At 44.8% G+C, this 18,459-nt stretch overlaps 1 protein-coding gene across 7 annotated transcripts in view; it reads right to left on the reverse strand.

Moving 5' to 3' along the window:
• The window catches only part of NSUN7 (NOP2/Sun RNA methyltransferase family member 7), a 76,941-nt gene extending 65,274 nt beyond the window's left edge, over nucleotides 1-11,667 (reverse strand). For 3 of the 7 annotated variants that reach the window (XM_084626433.1, XM_084626432.1, XM_084626428.1), the window contains exon 1: nucleotides 11,511-11,667. The gene's annotated coding sequence lies outside the window, so the exon portion shown is untranslated. Of the gene's footprint in view, nucleotides 1-4,002; nucleotides 4,097-7,100; nucleotides 7,172-11,510 lie in introns of all 7 variants that reach the window. The other 4 variants (XM_084626434.1, XM_084626429.1, XM_084626430.1 and 1 more) reach the window with 3 other exon arrangements.
• Nucleotides 11,668-18,459: the final 6,792 nt, after the last annotated feature.

An 18,459-nucleotide genomic window follows, 5' to 3' on the forward strand; every position in this document is an offset into this window, starting at 1 on the left:
AAAGATCATGCTCTTACTCAAGTGTGTGAAGCTTAGTTTTGCCAGAGATTGAGTGGGACTTAGGAAAGAAAACTGAGGGTGATCCATTGATTTAAGTGAAAATCTGAAGAAAAAAAACATCATAGCCAGCAACTTGGTGTGAGGCCTATCAGTCACCATCTCTTTATGGAACAGCATGTAAGGTCAACCAGGCATAAGGGCTTGAATTTCCCCTACCCTGTGAGCAGATGTTATAGCTACTAAAAAAGGCAGTCTTCATAGACAAGTGGTAAAAAGAGCTCAGAAGGGGGTCTTATTAAGCCAGCTAACACCATGTTGAGATATGAGGAAGAAAGGGAATCCCAGAATAAGAGAAAACAGAAATGAGACCTTTGAGGAATTTAGCAACTATACAGTAGAAAAATAAGGTATGACCGGACCCTCAATTGGAGAATTATGCACAGATATTGCTGGTAAGTGTATTCTTAGGGAGCTGAAAGACAGTCCTGAATGTTTTAGAGTTAGCAAATAGTCCAGAACAGCAGAAACGGGTTTTTCCAAGGGAGACAGGTGACATTATACCCCAATAGAAAGTCTCTTCTATTTTGCTCTATAAGTTTCCAGAAAAATTTGTATTAGATTATGTATCAATATGTTCTTGATCTCAGCTGAACAGCTTCTTCCAGTGGCAGTTAACACATCTGACAGCATGGATGCTGGCTGAATGATGCTTGATCCAGGTGTAAGATCTGACCTTCATTTTGTTAAGTCACATTTGGTAAAAATATGTTGGAAACAAAGCTGATAGCTTCACTAGATCTGAGTACCAGAACTGCCTGGACCCGGTTGGGACTACCATGACCATGAAGGCTGAATCTTGACTGAGAGCCCTTGGTCATGGGTGGCGGGTATCATAGGTTGCGGGAGGCTGTGCCTCCCCAAACAGCCTGGTGTGGCCCTACCCACACTCCATTCCCAGGTCCTCTCCTGCAGTTCCTGGTGCTCCGCTCTGGCCGGTTGGGGCTGGAGCTGGCTGGCCTGCTGCAGGGATTCGGGGGGCTGGCACTGGGGCCACACTGCCTTCCCGGCACTTGGACTGTGTCACACGGCTCACCAGGGCTGGGGGCCACAGTGGGGATGCACTGGGCTCCTGGTGGGTGGGGGCAGCTAAAGAAAGGGGGAGGAACCTTGGGCAGAAGGGGAGGGGCCAGGGGCTAGCCTCACCCAACGGCTGGGTCACCAGCTGCCTATGCCCTTGGTACTAACAGGATCGGCACGTAGGCACATGAACCCCAGTCTGCACAAAAGAGGACAGCATCTGACAGGGTGCCTAGGCCCAAACCCCTCTCTGAAGCTAAACACAGGACACTTATTATCCTCATCTGTGGATCTTCAAGATGGAGTCCTTCAGAGTCCACTCATGCCTGTCAACTTGATGGGAGGGAATTTTAAAACCCTGGAAGACACATAGTGACTAGTGTGATCTGATGACTGCACCAATCATAGAGACAAACGGCTTCTCAGCAGAGCAGTGATGACTATGTTCCTCTTTCTGTTGACATAATGCATAGCTGTGATGTTTTCTGCCATCACTTGGCTACGGATCTTTGCAACAAGGGGAGGAATGCCATGCATGCTAGATGACATAGGGCTCAGCTATTTACATGAAGTTGAGCGTGGGTGGGGAGGGAAGAGTCAGACCTTGTGTTGCAAAATGGTAAAAAGTGCTTCTTCTCTTAAATGGGGAGCTGATCTTTACCAACATTTTGGTAGGATGTGGTGCAGCAAAGAGGTACTCAGGTGAAAGAACACTTTCACATGGGCAACAATCTAACAGAGGATTTTCACGGGACCTTCACTTTCATGTCCACATGGTATTTGCTTGGCAGATACAGTAACTCCTCACTTAACATTGTAGTTATGTTCCTGAAAAATGCTACTTTAAGCGAAACGATGTTAAGCTAATCCAATTTCCCCATAACAATTAATGTAAATAGGGGTAGTTAGATTCCAGGTAATTTTGTTAAGTTTTAAACAAACAATTTAATACTGTACACAGCAATGATGATTGTGAAGCTTGGTTGAGGTGGTGGATTCAGAGGGTGGGATATTTCCCAGGGAATGCCTTACTGCTAAATGATGAACTTGCACTCAGCTGAGCCCTCAATGGTTAACACATTGTTGTTAACGTAGCCTCACACTCTACAAGGCAGCATGAATGGAGGGAGGAGAGACAGCATGGCAGTGGCTGAAAACATTCCCTGTAGAAACTGAATGTGAAAATGAACCCATGGGGTGGGGGTGGGGGTGCATGTGTGAGAGAGACAGAGACACACACTCTGTGTGTGTGTGTGTGTGTGTGTGTATGTGTCAGAGAGAGGGGAAGAGACACGCATATTTCCCCTTTAAGTACGCTGACCCCACTCCAAGTACACTGTCTTTTTAAGTAGAGCAGCAAGTTGAGACAGCAGCTGCTGCCAGCAAGCTCCCTCTATCCTGAGCCCTGTCCTGCCCCAACCCCACCCCCCCACTCTGTGGAGATAAGGTACAGAAGCAGTGGACAGGAGCAGGGGGAGGACACCCTGACATTAGCAACTCTCTTTCCCCCACCCCCTGAACAGCAAGCAGAAGGCTCCCAGGAGCAGCTCCAAGGCAGAGGGCAGAAGCAGCAAACAGCAGTGGGGGAAGGGACAGCTGAACTGCCCGGCAATTGATAGCCTGCTGGGCGACTTCCACACAGGGAACTTAGGGGGGCTGCCAATCCACCCTGGTTCCTAGCTCCAACAGGCTGCTCTTTCTGCAAGCAGTAGACAAAGCAGGCGGCTACCAAACAATGCTATCAGGGAGCATTGCGTAACTTTAAACAACCACGTTTTCTAATTGATCAACGACGTAACAACGTTAACCAGGACAACATTAAGCGAGGAGTTACTGCAACCACTTTGTATAGCGTATGGGTGAAGTGCAAAAGTCTGCAATGCTGTGCAACATTGCTGCAGAAGAACACACGACCTACAAATCTGAGACATGCTCTTATAGACATCTCAAGTTGAGCTTGCAGATCATTTAAGAGACTTACTATCCAACTACGATGTGGACCCCTCCCCCATGGTATATACGTTCCTGTTGACCTCAGCTCTAACACAGCACCTATGAATGATATACCTTGGGTCAATAAAAGTGTAGATTTCTCTCAGCTGATCTTGAGCCCCAGTGTGGTACAGAGCTGTCAGCTCTCATAAATGGAATGTTGCCTTTTCGGAAGATATTCACCAGATCAGCCAGTCATCAATGTATGGGTATAACTGAATATTGTGTCTTGTTAAATGGGTTTTGATGACCACTAAATGCTTGGTGAATACCACAGGTGCCGACTTTCCAAAGTGCCGGGGGGTGGGGTGGGGGCTTGACCCCCGGCTCTGCCCCAGGCCCCGCCCCCACTCCACCCCTTCTCCCAAGGCCCCACCCCACCTCTTCCAGCCCCATCTCCTCCCCCAAGTGCACCATGTCCTTGTTCCTCCACCCTGCCTCCAGAGCCTCCCACACGTCACGGAACAGCTGACTGCAGCGGACAGGTGGCACAAGGAAGGAGGGGAGGCAATGATTGGCTTGGCACAGCCTGTCAATGGGCAGAAAGCACTGGGGGGGGAGGTTCTGAGAGGGGGCTGCCAGTGGGTGCTCAGCACCCACCATTTTTTCCCTGTGGGTGCTCAAACACCCATGGAGTCGGCACCTACTGTGAATACTCAGTGCCAGGGTGAGACCAAAAGGCATAACCCTGTACTTGCAGCAAAAGTCCCCTACTTCAAGTCTGAGGTACTTTCTGTGTGCTGGACATATGGACAGGTGGAAATACAAATCCTGAAGACCAACAGGAGCCAACCAATCATGAGAAATAACTGAAGCCCCAGTCAACATTTTAAGCTTGAAACAATTAATTTGTTGAGACATCTGAAGTTTAGAATAGAATGCCAGCCCCTTTCTTCTTTCAAAATAAGAAGTAGCAGGAGTAGAACCTCTTACCTCTGAATTCCAGGGACTCTTCATCCACTGCTCTGGATTACAGAAAGGACTTTACTTTACCTCTGGTTTCAACATTATTTCATGAAAAAAGCTCCTGAAAAGGGATGGGAAAAGGAAAGTGTGGGTAGGAAGTGCCTGGAATCGTACTGAATATCCTTTTGTTTGTGATTACCAGGACCTGCAGGTCAGAGGTCAGCTGGTTTCAGCCCTCCTGAAAATAAGAGGTGGTTTCCAAACGGGGGGTGGAAAGGGGTACACATCCGGTAATGGTTCTGATTGGCTCTCAACAATGGCATCTAACTTGCTGCCATAAGGTAGATGAAGTGTGCAGCAGAGGAGAAGAGGCAGAATGTCTCCTACATTTGAACCTCTGCCTCATCTTCAATTATTAAAATCTAAGAGGTCATTGGAACAAGAGGTACAGAGGCGCTGTCTGGCAAAGCTTTGCGGGTCTGTCCTGCCTCCTCCAGGTGGCTGGTTTGTATACATCCAATGAGTGGAGGTCTCAAATCATAGAATCATAGAATATCAGGGTTGGAAGGGACCCCTGAAGGTCATCTAGTCCAACGCCCTGCTCGAAGCAGGACCAATTCCCAGTTAAATCATCCCAGCCAGGGCTTTGTCAAGCCTGACCTTAAAAACCTCTAAGGAAGGAGATTCTACCACCTCCCTAGGTAACGCATTCCAGTGTTTCACCACCCTCTTAGTGAAAAAGTTTTTCCTAATATCCAACCTAAACCTCCCCCACTGCAACTTGAGACCATTACTCCTCGTTCTGTCATCTGCTACCATTGAGAACAGTCTAGAGCCATCCTCTTTGGAACCCCCTTTCAGGTAGTTGAAAGCAGCTATCAAATCCCCCCTCATTCTTCTCTTCTGCAGGCTAAACAATCCCAGCTCCCTCAGCCTCTCCTCATAAGTCCTTCAGGGCTTCATCAGTTCCAATGTTAACTAAATCAAAATCTTCAAACAGGAGGTTCTCAAGTGTCATTTGGACCCCCTTTAGTATTCTCAAAAATGAGCACCATGAAGCCCACATCACAATGAAAATGGCGACTGCATATGCTGCCATAGCAGAGGTGTCTAAAGCAGCCTACACAAATGTTTGGGACACTAACGACCTTTCAGATGCCAGAGATCTTAGTCCTTTCCTTTCATTTTGTGGTCACTTCTCTATGAATTGTAACACCCTGTCCCCCTTTGGATAGTTATATTTTGATAGAAGTACTTGATCATTCAAAATGTGCATCTGGAGATTGAGGAAAAACCTTCCTGGAAAAAACAAACAAAAACAAAACAGCATCTAGAGTGCTGTATAGTTCTCTTGTATTCTCTCATAAATTGAGCCGGAGAGCTCATCACCAATACTATGACAGTATTAGTAAGTGGTACCAAGGAAGAAATGTCTCCAGTTGTGTGATCATGAAATAATCAATAAACAGGACATCTTGGATACTAAGAAAGTCTGTCCCAGAAACGTCTGCATTGTGGGGAGACAGTGTCAAGGGCACCAAGGTTATCCATTCCAAATGTGTCCATATCGATATCAGCCCCAAGGGATCAGTACTAAGATAAGTGAAGACTCAAGTTTCAGGAAGTTCTGTGGGTACCTGGACACCAGCCAGTGCCAAGACATCAGCTAAAAAGATTGTTTGTGGCCCAGATCTGGTCTGTCTGAACCGCACAAGTAACAACAGCTTGGTGAGCTTTCTGTCTCTGTTTAGTCAGAACCAGAGAGGGTGTCCTATATCTGTGCTCTCCAGGAAAAATGTTCTTTCCTACCCCTTTCTGACAACTGGGTGGAAGAGGACTGGCTGCTCTCCCAGTCTCAGAATCTGAAGGGTTCAATCTTTTCAATGATGAGTGAGCCCAATACCTCAAAATTCACAGAAGCATTAGCCAAAGAGAACTGTTCAGGCCTAGTGGGAATCTTTTTTCACCCTCACACTCTAAGGAGGTTCTTGTCAAGCACTCCAGAAGAAAAAATTGAAGGCAGGCCTGCCTCTCTCCTTCTGTTTCCTCTTGTAGAAACATCAACAGATCAAGTATCTGTCAGGAACGTACCCCTCACCAAAGCAAAAGAGGCATCTAGAATACACATCATTGAGTGGGATAGCCACCCTGCAAAAGTTTTAAATCCCAAAGACTTTTTTTCTGACATAGAAACCTAGCTGCTAGTAGCAGGGGTATCCCATAATTTATTATCTTTTTATGTGCCAGTGAGTGTAAATACAAAAAGATACTATGCTAAGCAAAAAATTGCACAGCCCGCAGAGTAAGCAGACACTACATGGGTTCTCTCCCACTGCCATACGTGGCAAAAAGGAACCAAATGATGGTTGGGCCCGCTGTGCCCTTTATGTTCTTGGGTAGATGGTGAGGATGGGCACCAAGACATCTTGGGCGCAGGCGCAACCCCAGCAGATGTTGCTAGCCAAAAAGAATCAGATCTCATGCACACTGGGCGCACGCACACCAAGAGTGGAATCCATGTGGACCATCACTTGAAGAAACTCAGGTTTCAAAAAGGTTATATGACTTCAGTAGGAGTTGAAGGTACTCAACATAGCACGAACAGCACTCAGCATTTTGAAGGATTTGGCTTGACTGAATACACTTCTCAGTATCATAGCATAAATGTCTTTTGTTCCATAATATAAACAAAGCAGCAATCCATTACTACTTTATACAAAGTCATGTATTAGTCACACTTATTCTGGGTGCTAAACATTTCATTAAGTACTGTTCTTGTCTTTACTCTACTGTATCTCCAGTTATACCATAAAGAAAAAAAAGCATTTACAGATGCCAATAAACTAGCCATATTGGCTGACTGGTATAACAAAGTTTAGCACCAATACATTACTCATAAAGCTATGCTTTTAACATAGAGTTCAGGAGAGCAAGTTACCTAGTAAGTACTGCTACAGTCTCCAGCAGACTGCACAGTACAAGCAATACAGTTATCACAAGTACCAATTATTAGACTGTTATAGTCAACATACTATAGCTTTTTTACATGTTAATCATTTAATCGGGAATGGAACAGACAGTACACAGATATACCCACTGATTTTTTAAAACAAAAGTATATCCACCTTTTATCAGCTGTGAATACAGAAGATAAAGTTCCTGATAGTATAGTTTCTAGTTTCCCAGTTTTACCTATCTATGGACAGAAAAAGAAGAAAAAGATTAGTACAATAAATGAGTTGCAGCCCATGAAAGTCACAGCTCAAAGTTTAGTCATACTTAAGAAATTCATTCCAGTTTTGGAGAACCTCAGGTTCCAGCAACATTCCCTACATTTAAAGAGGGAAATACAAATTCTAGAGAGGTCACCCGTTCAAGAGGTCCTCCCACTTAATTATAGAGAGTATTGCTGAAACTAGTGAATGCTTGAACCAGAATTAATTTTCAAGTGTGCTCATAGTATTCACTTTATTAAGTTTTATATATGTTATTTAATAACAATCTAAAGTATAGTACAAGTAAAGTATGTACTATACTTAGTTAACACATTTATATACTTTTCTTGGCTGCAGCTCTGTTGGGCTACACTGGTACTGAGGATTTTAGGGAGGCTTCCCTACCATCGCTCTTGAGCACAGGTCCACCAGTACAAGCAAGCATGGGAGAGCTAGTGTTACCACCACAGTGCTGTCTGATGCTGCTCAAAGCAGGACCATACAACAGGGTGGTAAAAGTGTCAGCTGTAGCCAGTTAGCACTTCCACCGTTTCTAGGCAACAGTGAAAGATTTCTCTGGAACACCCCAGTGAAGACAAGCCCAAGGGAGACACAGACTGGAGGCTAAAATGACTGAAGCACATCAGAAGACAGCACACAGAAGGAAACAGAGACACTATAAAGAACAGGCATAATCCCCAGTATTATCATTACAACACTGCTTACAACCCCACCCTGACTGAGGATTTCTCCTGCTCATGCCCCCAGGCTTGCCTGGAAGATGCTATGACAACTGGCAAGCGGGACCCTGTGCAATGCCGTCTCCTGGTAAACGCTCAGCTCCACGAGGGCACCTGCTTGGCCCAGCAGCAGAGGGACACTGCCAGGGATTTCCCTACACCCCCCCCATGGTGGTGTTTACCCCCCCCCTGAATTTCCCCAACACCCCCCCCCCCCAGTTTTGTGAACTAGTTACATGCAGTGTTGCCAATGTAGTGATCGTTTGGAAATTTGAATTGAAATTGAAACATTAATACACACTTTAAAAGCATATAAAGTGTATCATAAAATACGTGTATCTGAAAAAGTATAATAGATTTGAAAAGTATGAACAGAGACTAGCTTCCTTATACAGCTGTTGTTTTTATGACCATCAGTGCATTCATTTTGGTGATGTTGGCCAACCTAATAATTTCAAATTATGATTTGTAAGCAAAGTCTAAATGAGCTCTCCCTGACAGCTAGTGATGAGCTGGGGGTTGGGGGAAAAGGCTTCAGGACCAGATTGTATTTACATTCACACATAATCTACCTAGGTATCCAGCAAACAGAGCTGTGTTACCCAAGTGATAGATTTTGGCTGGGTTACAAATCAGTTGACTGCAGGGGATAAAGAAATGTTTTTATTCTTATACTTGTATGAGTAAAGGGCAGTAGAACTGTACTTAAGCCTCTGCTGATTGAGGGCATCAAGAGAGAGTGTGGGGACAGGTGTTTTGCTTGTTGGTCTGCCTGAGTCACAAGTACTATTTGACCTGCCCCTCTCCACTGTTTAAAGACAGAGCTGATTAGGCTCCATAGATAGTCTTTTGTTCTGTTAAGTGACCACTACAGTTGTAATCACTGATAATCAGGTTTAAGTGCTTAGACCGGCTGTGGGACAGTGTTTCTGTGGAAGAGACGGCCCAGTCTGCCCACAGAGGTTCCCCCACTGAGAGCTCAGCTGAAATCACTGAGAGCTGGGTGGAACCTCAAGAGACCAATTCACAGAGGTCAGTGGCAGCAGATGGTGATGGCACAGGGCCATTGGCTACAGAGCAATTGAGTGAATGGTGGCACAACGAACAACAGTGGCCAGAGCGAACAGTGAGCAGCTAGAGGAACTAGCAAGGTGCCTTCTTGCCCCCCACCCGAGAGGTGAACTCATGTGAGAGCACCTCTGAACTCTGAGTCTCCACTGACCAAAAACAACACCGGTGAGTGTTAATGAGGCTGTTAACTGTGTTGTGTCTCCAGCATTCTTAATGTGAACAAACATGGCTGTCGCATCATACTTTCTATTTAAGCAAGAGATACCACACACTACAACACTGGCCTCCAGTTTAAGTGCATTGTCACTTGTTCATCCTAAAGTTGAACACTGGTTCCGAACAAGGCCAGCAAATGCTCACTATCTTTCTGCAAGAAACTCAACTGACTGGCTAGACGCATGTGGTGCAACAGTGAAAGACTCAACAGTTGAAAAAGTGAAGAACTCTCTCACAACATTCAAAAAATTTACATACATGGCTGATAAATGCATCAATGCAAATGATCATCAAGTCATTGTATACATTATCTTGATGTCAGTGGTAGGCGAGTACATGCATTTCTAGATGTTCAAGTTATAGAAGACAGATTGGCTGCCTCTGTGACAACCCACATCTTAGAAGAGTTAAATGCTTGCCAATTGGACCCCAAACAAATGGCTGCTTGTGCATTTGATGGAGGTGCAAACTTCTCTGGAAGACATGGTGGAGCACAAGCTTTGCTCAGAGAAAAGTGTAACCCTAGTCTCTCCTATACACACTGCAGAGGCCATCTACTCCAACTCGCGCTAGTACAAGCTGCAGACTCTTCAAAAGACACTTTAAAAGCTATAAATTTAATATCTTCATTATATTCTTTTTTCAGCAAGACTCCAAAAAGGCTGAATATCTTGGAAAATATAGAAGATACACTGGGACTGACGTTCAAATTAGTCCAACCTGGGGAAACCCTCTGGCTTTCTCATGAGCAATCCTTGGCTGTTGTTTTAAAATTACTCCAGCCATAATTACTAGCTTTGGAAAGTATCCACCAAGATGGGATGGATCTAAGGAGTGAGGCTGGTGAATTACTTTTGCTACTACGTTCAGAGAAGACTATTGCCATTCTCTCTCTTGTAAGTCTACTGTTGAAACCACTTGAGTCATTAAACAATGCCATCCAGGCATCTGCTACAACAGTAGTAGACCTTTGTTCAGCAATAGAAGCTACATTTGGCTCAATCAGAGAGCTATCCATTGAAAAAGTACTAGACGAAGCAAAGACTTCAGTCCAGAAGCTGATTAATGAAGGCATTTATATTGAATCCTTAAGTGAGGGGGACAAGAAGTGTTTGTTAAGACAACTGAAAAAGTACACGACTTGATTTTTAAAAATCTACAACAGTGACTTCTAGATTCTACTCAACCTCTACATAGCTTTTACAGATCCCTGTCTTATAAAACACAGACAGTTGAGTGGAGTGAGGCACTACCAGCAAAGGAGCTGCCATGTACTCAGGACAGAATAGAGAATTTGAACACAGAGTGGAATATCATATGACGAATGAATGAAGATTTGACTTCAATTTCTTTTTTATCATCACTAATGGCTCGACCAATCTTTATGCTATGTTTCCTGAGCTGAAAGTAGTAGGAATTCATCTCTTGCTACTCCCAGTCACAACAGCTACAGTTGAGCGTTCTTTTTCACCATTGAATAGATTTTTGTGTTTTGAAAGAGGTCGCCTTCTGCCTGATCATGTGAATGAACTAATGAGCATATCAACTGAAGGAGTGGAAGTACTGGACACAGGAGAAGCCACCAAAGATGAATGCATTGCATTGCATTCAACAAGTTCATTAACAGAGTTGTGCAAAATTATAACAAGAAACCCAGAAGGATGTAGATGTAGTGCTTCATAGAAGGCTTGAGTAGCCAACTTTAATTTGTGAAATAATTTTAAAATCTAACAGAATGGTCATGAAACATTCAGGTTTTTACTCTGGTGCCATACAGCCCAGCTTCACCCTCACGGTCTCACCCCTCATCAGCCTTGACCCCCCATTTCAATTCCTGCGGGAAACACTGGACACCGCGCTTGGGGGACGAGAGAAACGCTCCCGCAGGAGCGGGCTCGGCGTTAGACACTACCCCGGCCCGCCTGGCGGCAGAACGGCGCCGGCCGCCAGGGGCGCGCCCGCAAGGCAGCAAGCCGTAGAGGGGCCCCCCCGGCGCGGCAGCCACGCCGCTGAAACCAGCGCTGAGGAAACTCCGACCCGCACCAGCAGAGCCCCGGCTGACTGCACAGGGGCCCCCGTGGCGCCCCTGTGGCTGGTGCCCGCAGCGCAGCGCTCCCTCCGGCGCGGCGGCTGCTCCCCTACCCGGGCAGGGGGCCGCGGAGTAACAGTCCCGCTAGCCCCCACAACGGGCGAGGGGCAGAGCCCCCTCCCAGCACCGCGGGAGTTACACCCGGCCGGGGTCAGAAGGGGGAGATGCGCCCTAAGGGCTTGTGCCCGCCTCGCTCTCCCTTACCCGCCGCTCCGCGCTCCACGCACCGGCAGCCGCTGGCTGAGAGCAGCCTTCACCCCGCCTGCCCCAAATCTCTGCCGCGGCGAGTCTCCCTCCGGCCGGGGCGGGGCCGGTCGGGCACGCGGCCCTGCCCACACGCCCCACTGCTTGCCGGCGCAGAGACAGGCGGGGGAGAGAACGCAGCGCCAGGGACCGTTTCATTTAAATTCAGACTCTACCATTCTCCTCTCCCCCATGGGGGGGGGATGGATGCGGCTCCCCTAGCCTCATGTCTCCCACCCCGTCAACCACCCCCTTCGGAACGGAGCTGGGACTGCCTCTGCGGAAAATGTTTCTGCCCCTTGGCCCTCTGTGATACGTTGGTAGAGTCCGGATGGTGGTTCTCCAGAACAGCGGGGGGGGGGGTCAGGGCATCTTTCTGCTGCCACTGGGTGGGGGGAGGATTGGGCCCTTCCCCCTTTAGTGGGCCTGCTCTTTCGAGGGGGTGCGCATCTGCCAGCCGTTGGGGGCTGGGCCCAGATTGCGCCTTGTCGCTGGGTGCTCAGAGCGCTAATTCCTGAATAGCGGCGAGCCAGGCTGAGCAGAGACAGCAGGGGCCATAGAATCATAGGACTGGAAGGGACCTCGAGAGGTCATCTAGTCCAGTCCCTTGCACTCAGGGCAGGACTAAGGATAATCTAGACCAGGGGTGGGCAAACTTTTTGGGCTGAGGGCCACATCTGGGAATAGAAAGTGTATGGTGGGCCATGAACGCTCACAAAATTGGAGTTGGGGTGTGGGAGAGGGTGAGGGCTCTGGGGTGGGGCTGGGGATGAGGAGTTTGGGGTGTAGGCGGGTGCTCTGGGCTGGGACCAAGGGGTTTCTGGAGTTGGTTCCTGGGAGAAGGGGGTGTGAGAGAGACACATCCACTTCCTGAGATACTGTAATCAAGGCTATGCAAAAAACACAGTTCGGGATAGCAAGAATCTGTGCTAGGTTCACTTTTTTAGTTTTATGTGTTGGGGACGCTGGGGCATGGCCACTAGGTAACTCGAGGGGATGGAAGACCATGAGTGTAGATGAAGCCCCCTCGCACTAGGCCCAGGTGTCCTTGGCCCCCTGCCTCCCGCCTGGAGGCACTCGCAGCAGCTCTGCGTACTAGGCCCAAGTGTCCTTGGCCCCCCTGCCTGGAGGCACACACAGCAGTTATGCTGAGAATCTGCAACAATATGCTGCAGAGTCAGACTGCCTGAAACTAAGCAAGGCCAAACAAGGGAGATATGGATGAACAATGCTGAACAAAGCAGCTTTATGTATAGTTTAACAAATGATACAGAGAACCAGGGAACTAGCTGGGAACTGGATTGGCTGGCTATATGGATACTTAGGGCAGCTTGCTATTGCATAAGTATGCTAGGAAAAAGGATGTATAAAAGCCTGTGTAACTTCCTGCTCTGTATACAGGATTTGAGATTCAAATCTCCCTGTACCTTTTTGAAGCTTCAAATAAACTTTTCTTCTTCTCCACCCTGTTGTGATTATTGAGTGTAGCACACCGGGTAACGAACCAACTCAAGCTGTTGTTCAGCCTCTCGGCACTGGGTGCCGGCAACATATGGATCCAAAGTTTTGTTCAAATCCAAACCACATGAAACTTGATGAACTTAATTAAGCACATTTCATTAAAATGAACAAACCTTACCAGGACCTATCTAATTGTATATTCCAACAGCATGAAAATAAACCTCTAACTAACAAGAATGCATCATGAGTCCCTACCTATGGTCACCATCACATCAAATAACCTATTAATATAATTAATCTAAACTCAGCGCTCATAGGAAGAAACTATAACATTACAAGTCACTCCACCAGCTCTAGCTATGAAAGAAAAGTCTAACAATCTCCGTGTCTAATTATTAAGTGCTGCGCAACACTAAATGGTCTTTTTAAAATAATTAATTTTACTTACCATTGAAATTTCTCAAATATTTCCCAAAATATTTCTAAGAATTGAAAGAATTAAACTTCAGTCAGTCAGTAAAAAAATCAAAGTTATTTTTTCTATAAATCTGCCATACCTATGGCAGTATGTGTGGTCTTCAGATTTTGACAGGAAAAATGACAAAATCCTCAGTGATTTAACTCAAAAACTTCAAAGACTGATAGTACCCCAATTACTTTGATTGACCTCTGTCTTGCATCTTTCTTAGTCTTTACACCTGTGCAATATAGGTACCATTCTGATTTTACAGCAGATGCTGACCAACCTTGTGCAGGTGTGAATGGCTACACAAGGAATGGAGCAACCAAGATTCAAGTCTACTGAGTTTACTCACATATATACATAAATCCTTAAAAATCAAAGTTAGGGCCAGGTCTTCAATTGGTATAAATGGGTGTAGCTCTACTGATGTGCAGCATCAGGAGCTATACTCATTTACACTAGTGGAGGATCTAATCCTTAGAATCCATTTACTTGATCCTGACGTTCTTATGCATTCATAAGATATCTGCAGTTTTTAGCAATAGAAATTTTGCTTGGGTAGAGAAGTCAGAAATGGACAAAGACTCAACATTTAAAATAATAATAATAATAGTTATGGTGCAAACACAGGTTCTTGTTCTGGAACTATGATATATGATTAGAGATAATGGGCAATTTTCCAACAAAATAGTTTCATGAAATCTAACTTTTGCTGAAACACAAGCAAGTACCATCAGAACAAAAGTAAATTCAAAAATCCCAAAACTTAAGGCAAACCAAAATCCCCAAATTTCAACCAGTTCCATATGTGATCGAGTTATAGTCTTTGTGCAAAGATTGAGAAGGGCATGCTCTATATGTGGTAGTTCAAACAACATTAGGGTTCCTCCTTAAAGGGAAAGGCTCAATATAATATTTGTTGTTGGGTAGATACAGAATAATTTTTGAGGCACAACTTTGTTATTTCACTTTCCTTCAAATGGGAAGAGCAAGCCTTTTGCTAAATGGATGGAATGGATTGTCTAGTGTCACGGTAGTTTCTGCAAGTATCTTTGTGTATGATACGTTCACTATCAAAGTGTAAATGTGATGGGATATACAAACCCTACACTGTGCACGAAAGAGTTAAAAGGTAATATCAGCCCATGTAGTGCTGCCCCTACAGGCCTGCCAAGCATGCTCCAGCTGGAGGAGCAGATTAAGGGGCTCAGAAGCCCAAGCAAGGGGTGGTGGACAGGCTTCAGGAGAGAAGAATCCTTCTCCAGGAAACCAGACAGAAGGTGGAGCCTGAGAGGAGACCACAGAGCAGGTAAGGCCCCAGGCAGTGCCTTCTCCAGCCATCATCAACTTCCGGCCTTTCAGGAACTGCTCATTTGGACTTTGCGAAGCTACTGACTGTTTGGACTATACCCCAAAATTGAAGGAGCACATAGGTAGGAAGTAGCCCAGGGCAGCAGATTTTGGTTCTCTTTGGGGGGGAACCTGCCAGTGTTACTTCCCACACCCCATTTATGGGCAAAGGACCAGATGTAGGAGGGAGGCCCAATCACTCCTGTCCTTTCACTGCTACTGCCCCCTGACAGAGACACAAGGGTTTGGAGGCCAGGTGCACTGACCACTACGTCACCCTGCCCTCCAAGCACCCTATCACAGTAAGCTATTTTTCATGTTAATTGAACTGACAAATGGTTTGTTGTTTCTCTTCTCAAAAGATATCTGTTGGAATACTTCTGTTTAACCCAGTTGCTGTCCTTCCATCCCACTCCATAGACTTTCCTTCTGTACCTCTGTTCTCCTGCACTCTCATAATATTTACTATGTCTATATAATAGGCATAATTATTGTCACATTTAGTGGTTGAGGGGCAAGCAACACCTCCTTCAAATTTTACTGTCAGTTAAAACAGATTGGGGGCTTTAACAGTTTTAGCTTCAAGTTTTCATATCACTTAAAACTGTGGAAAGATGTTTTGCCACTAAAGAAGCATGCCAGAAGAAAACAAGCCTGAATATTGCCTTTTTCCATCAAAGCTTAAGTAGTCAAGCTCATCCTTTACTATTGCATTCAGTTCTGGGCACTCAGAACCAGAAAGATGTCAATAAGCTGGAGGAAATTCAGAAAAGAGCAATAAATTGACTAAGGGCAAGAAGGATGGATTTATATAGAAAGATTCAGAGCCCTGTAAACAAAACCCTTACTCAGACCCTTTATAGCCAGTTGGAGTTTTGCCTGAATGAGGAATACAAGATTGGGCCCCTAACAGAACTAGTTATAATGTGTATAATTTGATAAAATTATTTTAAATGGAGACACAAAATCCATCTACAAGTATCTGAATGGTTTAAACAGCAACAGCAAAATCATTTATTCAGATCCACATACATTTAAAAAGTGACAAACAGGTTGGGCAATTTTCCTGTCCAAATAGCCCCACCATTTCAAGTTTTCAAACAAAGCCATACCATACCAAAACACCCTTGTCTATTGGAAAGCCAATAGAGAGCTGACAGCCAATAATGAGAGGTGAAATAGATGATCTAAAAGGTCTTTTCCATCTCTGATTTCTGAAGGCCTAAATTGTGACTCAGGGCAGGTTTGGACAGCAGGAGAGAAGGTGCAAAAATGTAGTGTCCAATCCCAGTGGAAGTCCTTATGTTTGCCCAAGCATAAGGACAATTTGGGTCTAGTGCATCTGCTGATGCTAGACTTTCTAAAGAGGCTGTCAATGGGGGAGGATACCCTCTATACCACCAATGGAGTTGCCCAATTTGAGTGTTGAGCACACACTGCACCAAGTGTCAGCAGCAAACCTCATCTACCCTGCAGCCCACACAACAATTTCAGGAAGACTCTGTGAGGGGCATCTCATGCTATTCTTTCACTTAAGCCCCTGCTATAGTCTTTGCAAGAGTGGGAGAGAGAGTGTTACTTTTGGGTAGATTTCATTGGAAAGACAAAACGCAACTCATCATGTACCTTGTATGTGACAGCCATGTAGCAGTAGAACATCTTGGTTTACAAATTTATTAAGAGAGCTCTGTCATATAGAACATTTTTCTACAATTAATTATCCCTAGAGGTATATTAGAAAACAAAGGTTACAAGAGAAAAGCAACACATTTTCATTCTCATAACATAGTTATCTAAAAATAAACAGAAGAACATTATAAGGACAGCTGTGTTTTTCTGGCACTAAAATGTTTAAAAACTGAACATGTCATTGTTGAATCAATTGACTACACACAGAGATCTTTCTTTATTCATATTATATCAAGATGAACATTCAAACTAAAAGGGTACAGGGCAGTAATTTTACCTGTGCAAGCTATTCCAGTGAAGGCATCATTTTAAATGCCTTGTTTAAGCCATTTCATATTACGTTTGTAAGAATGAGTGCCATATTACTGAATTTTATTTTCTTTTACTTGGCATAAAATAGGAGTGACCTGTGCTACTTTCATCTTAGTGGGTGAAAATTCAAAACCAAGGGACCACATGAGCATGGAGCAAAAGCATTCAGGAATTGAAAAGGTAAAGAATCTTTATTTTTGTCCTCCTGCTACCGTAATATTCCTCAAATACTACAGTATTCTCAATGTGGTGCTTATATTTTATTAAAGTATGTCATTAATTTGAACAACACAATGATATTTTTATAGAGTGGGCCAGGATATGGGATAACTACTTAATCCTTCAGGGGAAAGAGCCCCACTTCACTCAGGTTTCTTGCACTTTGTCAGGCAGGTCAGAGCAGAGTAAGGGAGGACTGAGCATAGAACTGGAGGATCTTCCACTAAGTGGCTCTGTTGGCCATTGTCCTGTTCAGAATGGAGACACAGACAATGTGGATGGATACTGCAGCATCACGATTGCAGCAAAGGTAAAGTGATTCTTTTCCCCCGACCTCCGCACAAAAACACTTGGCACAACCGGGGTTTTTAGGCAATCGGCCAATTTACTGGAGTTCGTCCAATATGACTGTTTTAGGACATTATGAATCAGAGATACAGAAACCAGGATCCGGATTCTCTTGTTAGTTACATTAGTGCAAGTCTGCAGTAACTATCAATGGAGTTACTCTGGATTTACACCTGTGTAACCGAGAACACAATCTGGCTCTGAAATTTTTAAATGTTCTGTCTATTGGATTATTGAATTCTCCACATTAATGTTGCATTTATGCTAGTTTTCCCTTAATTCCTGGAGGAAAAAGGTATCAAAGACGGAAAGAAATTCCAGAGCTATTCTTCTTCCTGAGTTTACAGGCTCTGTTTACTATGCCAGGGAACTTGAAAGCTGCATGAAGTGCTACGGGCTGAAGTCTTGTGTAGGAGTTTAGAAACTACAGAAGGAAGGCTACGGTCCCACAGAGCTTATGAACCCTCATCCTATTTTGCCCTTTGAAAGCAGCAAATGCAGCTTAACTCAGCCATCCTTAACTGAAGCCATCCTTAACTATAGTCTTAGAGCCATCTTTAATGATCCATCCTTAACCAAGGCTCTCTCTAATTTAGGCATCTTCAACTGATTTATCTAAAAGAAAGTAAATAAGAAAGAATAAAAGCATTATTCTAATTCTTCTAGGGCCCTCTCCTGTAAGATGCTGAGTACCTGCTGGGAGCTGCTTGAAGCCCTCAGTGCTTATTAATGTTAGCAGGAGTTGAGGTAGCTCGCCAGCTTGCAGCACATGCATGAGCGAACTGCCATCTTTAAACCTTTATGAATGTTGAAGTACTGGACCAATACTTGGCACATTTAAATAGCATAACTCAAAAATGTAAATTCATAAAGTCACAGAGTTTAAGTCCAGAAGGAACTACTAAATCATCTAGTCTGACCTCTTGTATATCACAGGCCACCACCACCACCTAGCACCCGCACAATAAACACAACAATGGAAATGAAATCATAGTAAATGAGACCCACAAAAGACTACACTATTAAGTGCCACAGGCACAGAATAGGAGGGACCAAGGTGCATGAGTG

The sequence above is a fragment of the Lepidochelys olivacea genome (genome assembly GCF_965140295.1).
Source record: "Lepidochelys olivacea isolate rLepOli2 genome assembly, chromosome: 4".
Taxonomy (NCBI): domain Eukaryota; kingdom Metazoa; phylum Chordata; order Testudines; family Cheloniidae; genus Lepidochelys; species Lepidochelys olivacea.